The following is an 8,586-nucleotide window of genomic DNA, read 5'->3' as shown; positions in this document are numbered from 1 at the left end:
TTTATAGATAAGACAGATTCGCAAAGATTAGACAGTGGTAAATAAAATAAAGCAAAGAATTATTCGTCCTACCTTCTTATAAATTGGTAATAAAATAATTCAGATGCGTGTATTCCTTTTTCTTTCTGAAAATGGCACTTACCTGGTTCTTCCACTAAGTAGAGCTAAAATAATTTTTCCATTCTACTTGTTGTAATCTTCGGTGTCCTTACGTTATTGAAATAAGCAGAACTCTTTGTTTATAATTCATACCAATGGAATAAATATAAAATGTATTTAGCATCTCTTGGCATGATGATATTGTTCGCGACCGATTCATGATAGTTCAAATTTATCACTATTAAGTCTCAGCTCAATGGTCCTGTTTTATGGTCCTTTCGAAGGGCTTAAAACACTTAATTCCTAAGTAAAGGTATTAAAACAGATTGTTTCAGTTTTAATAATCACCACATATATCAATATATTTTATACCTATATAAGTATATTTGGTACTTGGCACATAACCCTTCAACATTTCAGTTTTACGTATTTGTCAGTGGCCCCCAACTAAAGCCGCATTAATTGAAAAATGAAAGAAGAAAAAAACAGAACTTCATAAGGAGTTTGGAGCATGACCATTTGTCTGACATTTAATTTACTGTTAAAATAATTAAAAGTAGTGATGGAAAAAAGTTATTTTAATTCTAATTCATTAAAATATTAATACACTATCTTAGCTACCACTGGAAAAAAAATATATTCTGAAAGTACAGAAAACTTGTAGTAGAATTCTTATCAAAACTAAATCGCCAATTACCATAGTACCAGTAGTACATATTACCGTCCGGGATACATATGAATTAAGCCTCATTTGTGAAAGGTGATATTTTAATGTTTTCTTAAGCGAATTTCCCATTAACCTTTCTTCCATGGGCTTGGCATTTTAGCATGTAGCTTATTTTATATTATTTTAATTAATACACATTTTTTAAAATTATTTTTTATTTATTTTTTTATCGTGCTCAAGGACAATTAAATGGCTTCGTGTGCCTTCAAAACTGCATCTGCAAGCCCCATTAATTTTCGCCTTTGAATAGATAAATATTTTTTTTTCTATTTCATTACCGTTGATTTCAAATATTTATTTTTTTAAAAAACACTTTTAAAATAATTAATATAAATAAAATAAAATCGCGTAGGATCAGACAAAGTATAAATCTGATGACGTAAACCACGAGTGCTACCACGTCCATCGAATTCATCTGACATAGCGAATATAATATAATTAAATACATGCAATAAACTATTTTTTGACCAAACAGAGCTATAAGCTAGCAATTATCACTGATGTTATCTTTAAAATATGTGAAACTTTATTCGTTAAATTTAAAACAATGGCTAACGCTCCAATCAGAAAATTCCATTTCGTTTTTCGTGCATCATGCAAGAACAACTTGTCGCAGAATGTTCTAATGTCGACAGTGACCATCCTCGTGCTTGAAACTATCTGTATGCCAAGTTTCATAGCTTTCTGTCGGGTGGTTTAGGAGTCTATAAAGGACAAACACACAGTCATTCATTTTTATATATATAGATATATATTTCTGAATACACATAAAACAGGAAACAGTAAAAGATCATCAGATGTACTTGAAATAGTATATTTGTGTTGATTATTAATAAACTTTTAAAGTTTACTTCGTAAGTATTTTTTTTTAATTTTGAATGATTAATTTCTTATAGAATTCAGCTAATCTGCTTTTAAGTTATGAATTGAAATTCATATCGAGACCTTACTTTTGTAAAATTTTATTGTCATCTTAAAGTTAGGAAGTCTTAATCAACGTATATATTCGAGACTGAACGTTTTAAATCAAGGAACATTTTATTTTGGGATTTTCCGGACTTATAAAGCAGGCAAATGTTATGATTTTTTAATGAAAAATTTACATGTAAATATTTTTTTCTTCCTTGAATTTGATGATAATTCTATGCAGAACAGTTTTCTAGTTCTGACTAAAAACTTTAAGATTATGAGAAAAAAATTAACTCAATGTGAAAATCTTTCAATTCAATATACTTCAATTATTTTCATCTAAGCTTTCTTTACTAAACGTTTCTTAGTTTATGAGTAATGTTTTTTTTCATTGATATTTCTATAAATATTTTAAAAAAAACTTGTTTTTTTTTAAAAAAAAGTTAATGTCATAAGATTATAAGCTTCTGTATAATTTACATGCTTTAATGTTTGAAGTAATTCAATTCAGAAAATTATGGGATGTAAAGTTTAAATAAACTATTCATATCATTAAATTTAATTGACCAATTTTTCGAGAGTTAGGATTTCTCTCTTAATATAATATATACATATTTTTTTATTTATTGACAAATATATTTATTCCTTCTTTAAAAAAAGCAGTAGACTATTTCGAGATCTATATTGTTACCTGCATAAGAGGGAATATAATTTTATTTTCAAAATTTAATAAACCACTATAAAGAGGAAACATAAACATGCCACACTAAAAAAGTCTCTAGAGCATCCATTCGTTTCAAATAGTAACGCCCCCTATAGGTTGTTAAGTTCACGAATAACACCAGGTGATTAGAAAAATTATTACTTTTTGATGCAGCTCGCGGCTGCTGCATTCCAAATTCATATAGGTTTCCTGAGCTTTTATTTATTGTTTTTTGGCCATTTTCACATGGATTTTTGGGTTTTGATATTTTTATTTGAATTTATTAAGATTTGATGCTACTGGATAGTTTGGCAACAATATATAATTTTAAGTAGTCTCATTTTTCTAAAACAAGTTTTTCTTTTCCTGAAAAATGTCACTTATTAGCTACTTTTTGAAAAAAAACAGTCTGGGCTAAAGAGAAGATACAGAAGTGCTGGTTTATTCCATACTCAAAGCTGCAGCTATGATTCCCCACATCATGACGTCACGCAGCACACAGATCTCAAAAATCAGAACTAGAGGAAATGAAAAATTTGCTGGTGTCAGTAAGAAATGACTTGAACGTTCGACACTTTTCTGATACTAGCTGTTAAATTTTGCTCCGCTAACAAATTATTTCTGTTCAAAAATATAGTATTCATAAATTTTCTTCGTATTCCTTATAAGTATAATAAAATAAAATTTAAAGTTGGAAAAATATCTTAATGGTTGACATCGTTTTCTTATAATTTTCTAACTTTAATTTTTATCTTTTACTGTTAAATAAATAAAAGCATGTAAGAACAATTTTACAGTAACATATTGTTCTAGAATAATATGTAACTATAAAAGTATCATCATATTTTATTAATTTTTATGCCTTATTTTAATATATTTTCTTATTATGTAATAACTTTCTTAAATTGTAATAACACTTTATTCGTATATATTATCACTAGGAAGTAAAAATATTAAATGCTAATTACTAAAAAAGTAATTTTTGAGTATATAATAATGGTTATAAATCACTTGCTCATAAATATTTAAAATTAAGGCGTTATAATTAAAAAAGCCGCTAATTAGATGCGAATTAATTTAGTTTTAAAGTGAGAAGTTGAAACTTTCGCCGCCGACTGAAGCTCGGAGCGGCACGAATCTTTATATAGGAGAGCCCTTCTATTCTCTCTTTAGCCCTAAAAAATAAGTTGTTTTACCTCAATCTTAGCAGTCTATTGTTAAAGGAGGACCTGTAACTCTTCTTTAAAAGGAAATTAAATGCGACCACCTGAAATTAAAAATAGGGGGGAAAAATAAGAAATAGCAATCAAATCACAAAATAAAATTAATAAATTCATAATTTTTTTTGTTTTACAATATAAATGTGTACAGTGCGCAAAAAAAAAAAAATCACACACGAATAAACTTTGTTTTAAATAATCGGATTTTCTCGAAATCGGACACAAAATCGTATTTTCTCTGAATTGGCATATAACTTTTTTGTTTGTTTGCATACTTGAAAACTTAAAATTTGAAATATACAGCAATATAGATAATGTGGCTCTCATAGTTTAGTTAGGAGAGCTGATGCAAGTCTGGTCCCCTTAAAGTTATTTTCACTTTTAGCGTTTTTAGTCAGACTTTAAAGACTAATTTAATAATTTCTTTAATATAACTTTTTTGTTTGTTTGCATACTAGAAAACTTAAAATTTGAAATATACAGCAATATAGATAATGTGGCTCTCACAGTTTAGTTAGGAGAGCTGATGCAAGTCTGGTCCCCTTAAAGTTATTTTCACTTTTAGCGTTTTTAGTCAGACTTTAAAGACTAATTTAATAATTTCTAATTAGATTGCACCCACACATAAAACTCATTTACCTAAAGATTATTTCATGCAAAAAACAGTAATTTTTAATAATTAATTATTAATTTTTATTATTTAATTGTGGATGAAAAGAATTTAATAAGGTATAAATTTTTTATACCATATTTATGTACGTATATTTCTGGAATGAAATCTAAAGTTTCAATTGTTTTTGTTTAGTAGAATCGGGGAAAAATTAAAATGAATTATTTTTAAAAAAATAGTTTGATGTCAACAAAAAATATTTAGATGGGGAGATTAATATTTAAAAGTGGTTAGTTCACGAGACGAACTTGACTCACGCACCTGTAGCGTAAAATTACATTCATATTTCTGTAGACAGATGGTGGGTTAGAGTTCCCTTTCTGTTAGGCTAACTGCGGGAGGTTTTCAAGTTCATCTTCAAACGTCCGTGCAACCCAAATGGGGGTTCGTTCCATCAAAAAAGTCGTCCACAAATGAAAATTTCTCCCAATGCTTGAGTTCCCTTCTACGTCATTGGGTTCAAAATTATAAGGCTATGAATTACCAATGGCCCAAAATTGGGTCAGCTCTTCAACGACTCTTACAAAATAAAATAACAAAATTGTTAATATATATATATATTTTAAAAATTTGCGATTACAACGCATGAATACACCTCTAGCGGAGTAGAAATTTTCAGGCTACTATTTATCAAGTTTTCATTCAGTTCCATCAGAATAACTGCATTGGTAGTCCTTTTTATTTTACCAGCGGATGGGAAATAAAATTTCTCTAAGAAAAAAGCTAAAGAACATGACAAAACAATCTAGAACATATGTAAATCTTTCTTTTAAAAGAATGCAAACAACATTTAAAAAAAATTTTTTTCATCAAGGCTTTCTTTATCAACGAATTTCTAACATCATTTCGTTGAACTGAGAACTTTCAATTTCGTAATCGCATATTATTACGGATACTTATTACGGTAAAATAAGTTTTTTAATTTTCAATTCAGTGTAAATTTAAATGAAGATATTTAAGTGCGTGATTTAAAATAATTTAGAACGTGTAGAACAGTTTTATTGATCATCAGATTTACTTGAAATAGTGCATTTGTGCTGATTATTAAACAATTTTTAATGTTTTTTTAGTAAGTATTTTTTAATTTTGAATGATCAATTTCAACTAGAATTCAGGTGTTCTGTTTTTAAGTTACTATTTGAAATTCATATCAAGACTTTACAATTATAAAATTTTATAGACTTTTTAAAGTTATGAAATGATTATTTAAGTATATATTTGAGAATAAAATTTTTAAATCAAAGAACATTTTATTTGGGGATATTTTCTAACTTATAAAGCAGGTAAATGTTATGATATTTTAATAAAAAGTTTACATGTAAATACTTTTCTTATTTAATTTGATAATAGTTCTATGCAACATGTTTTTCTAGGTCTGATTAAGAATTTCAAGATTAAGAGAAAAAAATCAACTCAATATTAAAATCTTTCATTTCAATATGAGGAATTTTTAGAAATTTTTTTTTAGCTATAAGCATTCTTTATTTTACGTTTTTTTGTTTATAAGTAATAATTTTTCTTCGATTGAAAACTTAAAACTTATCTATAAAAACTGTCAAAAAATCTTGTTTTTCAAAATAAAATTACTCAAGATTGTATGTTTCTATATACTTTGCATATTTGAAGTAACTTGATTCCGAAAATTATAGGATGTAATGTTTAAATAGACTATTCCTCAAATTGAATAGAGCAATTTCTGGAGAATTTTAATTTCTTTCTTACAAGAATATTAATACATATTTTTTTATTTTATTTATTTACCAATATTTCTCCATTGTGCTTTAAGTGTCTGAGAAACATTCTATTATGAAATTCTACTTTGTCACCTGCATAAGAAGGGATACAAACTTCACAGTTAAAAAGCTACAATAAAAACAGGAACGTAACCAGTGTTCGGCATTAGCGCGCTACAAAGTAGTGAAACTACCGTGGTCTCTATTTTCTAGTGTTGTGCGATATTTTTTAAACAAAGTTTATTGATACAAGAAAAAAAAGTACTTTCCAGCGATTCCTCAACTTCTTTTAACGTTAGTTAAATAAAGAAACAACGTTCAAACGCAAAAAATGTTTCGGATCTCATTGGTGCTAATCACTGTCATGTTCGTCAACGTTTGCAATAAGAATGCCTCTGTAGCCGAGCGTTGCTCTACTAAGATAGGCATCTGATGCTTTGAAAAATCGATCGAGTAGATCTTGAGAAGTAAAATTTTAAATATTTGTCTTTTTTAAAATTCGATTTCACATGTACTATAAAGAACGTTTTTGTGTCTGATTTCGTAAGTTAAAACATCGCATGCGTTATTTAATTAGCATATTTGCAATCCCCCTCTCAAACCATTAAGAATGAGTCATAGAATGGGAGGATCTGATAATTATATCAAAAGTTATTCAGGTTGGGCCGTTTTTTGTTTTGTTTTTTGCTCTGTATCATGTCTTGGAGAAAAAGCATTGTCTATAAAAAAGCATGGATCCCTTAAATCACAAATATTTGATAATTTCGTAGCATTTCTTATATCACTGTCACGAAAAGCATAGAGTTTGAAAATTAAAAGAACAAATTCGTAAAAAGTGCTTTAAAATAAAATAAAAAAAACTATTTCATGTAAACATAAGATAAAACTTCTTAATATCTCCTCATATTTTAAAGAGTCAAATTTTTGCATTCAAAATAATTTTGAATATTGGTGAAAATTAAGATATGTCTTCTATAAGTTGCAAAGTGGTGACTACATTTCGAAAGTACTTTGTAGTCGCCACATTTAAAAATAAAGTAGCTGCTGTTAACTACGATTGTAAGAAAGTTATTGTAGTTAACTACAAAGAAAATGTAGTTTTTCCGACCACAGCTCAGTGGGCCAGCATCCAAGGTTTCGTGGCCAAAATTAGAATTTTGATAAAATTTGTTTCAAAATATTTAGGGGTTTTTATGTGCAGGTAAATTGAATTCATAGTTGAAATTTTGAAATGCACTAAAATAGCCAAAAAACAAAATGGCATCTGAAATATGCTGAACAAAAATAAAAACATAATATAGTACGTTTAAATAATTAAATATAGCAATGAAAATATAATAATTTTCGTAATTTCATATTAAAAATGAAAAGCAAATTATATTTCCGAAGTAATATTACAAAATAACGCGAAAACATGAAGAAAAAAAAAAACATAATTTTTGTTTTCCTGAATATTAAGTTCACTTTTGCAATACTGGGAAAATGGGGCAGGTTTTTTCGAAAGAAGAAACATCAAAGGAGACAACAACAAAAAAGTTTAGCTAATTACGTCATGGAGTTTTTTGGAATTGTAAAATGTCAAATGATAAGATATAAACTATAAGTTTGTCAAGAGCATTAACTAATCCAACAAATTGAAAAATTGCACTATAATTTAACACTGATTACTCTGATAAAAATGTAACAGTAAGGTGGAATTCCAACATATATTTCGGAAATAAAAATTTAAAGTTACATTTAAAAAAAAATTTTTAGCATATTTTTCATTGCATTGTACTCTTGTCGGTTCAAAAAGTAAACTATAAAGTTTGGAATGATTATGAATACTTAATTTGGGACATATTAAAACTGCCTACGCATATTTTAGTTGAAAAATGAATTTTTTGTTTTTGGCTAAAGATCATAGTCTTCTGGCCCACAGTGCACAGGACGAAACCATGTTACACTGCAGAAATCTCCAGAGCAACTGCACATAATAACAACGTACTCTATAGGTCGTTGAATTTACGAATAACGGTACGCGAGTAGGAAATTTAATCATCACTTTTTCATGCAGCTTGTGACGATTGCATTACATATTCCTATTGGTTTCCTGAACTTCGTATTTATTGTTTTTCGGCCATTTTCACATGGTTTTTTGGATTTTTATTTGAATTTGATAATTAGATTTGACACTACTCGATAGTTTGTCAGCAACATTAATAAACAACAATTTTAAACAGTCACATTTTTTAAAAACAAGTTTTAATGATCCTGACAATGCTTTTTTAAAGCTATTTTTTGTAAAAAATAGTATCTTTAGTTGCTTTACCTCTATTTTAGCATCAAATAGTCATATTTCACTTTCTAATGGAGGACCTGCAACTCTTCTTTTTATCAGAAAATTAAAGGTGACCACCTGAAATTAAAAATAGGAGAAAAATAAGAAATAATAAACAAATCACAAAATAAAAATAAAAAATTGAATAAGAAATTCCCGCCTTTCATGCTTTACAATATAAATGTGCGCAAAAAAATATCCCATT

The 8,586-nt window shown here is 27.7% G+C and overlaps 1 protein-coding gene across 11 annotated transcripts in view; it reads right to left on the bottom strand.

Moving 5' to 3' along the window:
• Nucleotides 1-1,329: 1,329 nt before the first annotated feature.
• The window catches only part of LOC147816811 (nuclear cap-binding protein subunit 1-like), a 60,293-nt gene continuing 53,036 nt past the window's right edge, over nucleotides 1,330-8,586 (bottom strand). For all 11 annotated transcript variants that reach the window (XR_015432353.1, XR_015432332.1, XR_015432358.1 and 8 more), the window contains 3 exons: nucleotides 8,373-8,459; nucleotides 3,635-3,705; nucleotides 1,330-1,530 (listed from right to left, as the gene is read on the bottom strand). The gene's annotated coding sequence lies outside the window, so the exon portion shown is untranslated. The remainder of the gene's footprint in view (nucleotides 1,531-3,634; nucleotides 3,706-8,372; nucleotides 8,460-8,586) is intronic.

The sequence above is a fragment of the Parasteatoda tepidariorum genome, chromosome 1 (assembly GCF_982258835.1).
Source record: "Parasteatoda tepidariorum strain Cologne lab strain chromosome 1, Ptep-v5.0, whole genome shotgun sequence".
Lineage (NCBI taxonomy): Eukaryota > Metazoa > Arthropoda > Arachnida > Araneae > Theridiidae > Parasteatoda > Parasteatoda tepidariorum.
Note: the sequence above shows the minus strand (reverse complement) of the source record. Positions and strands in the feature narration are given on the sequence as shown.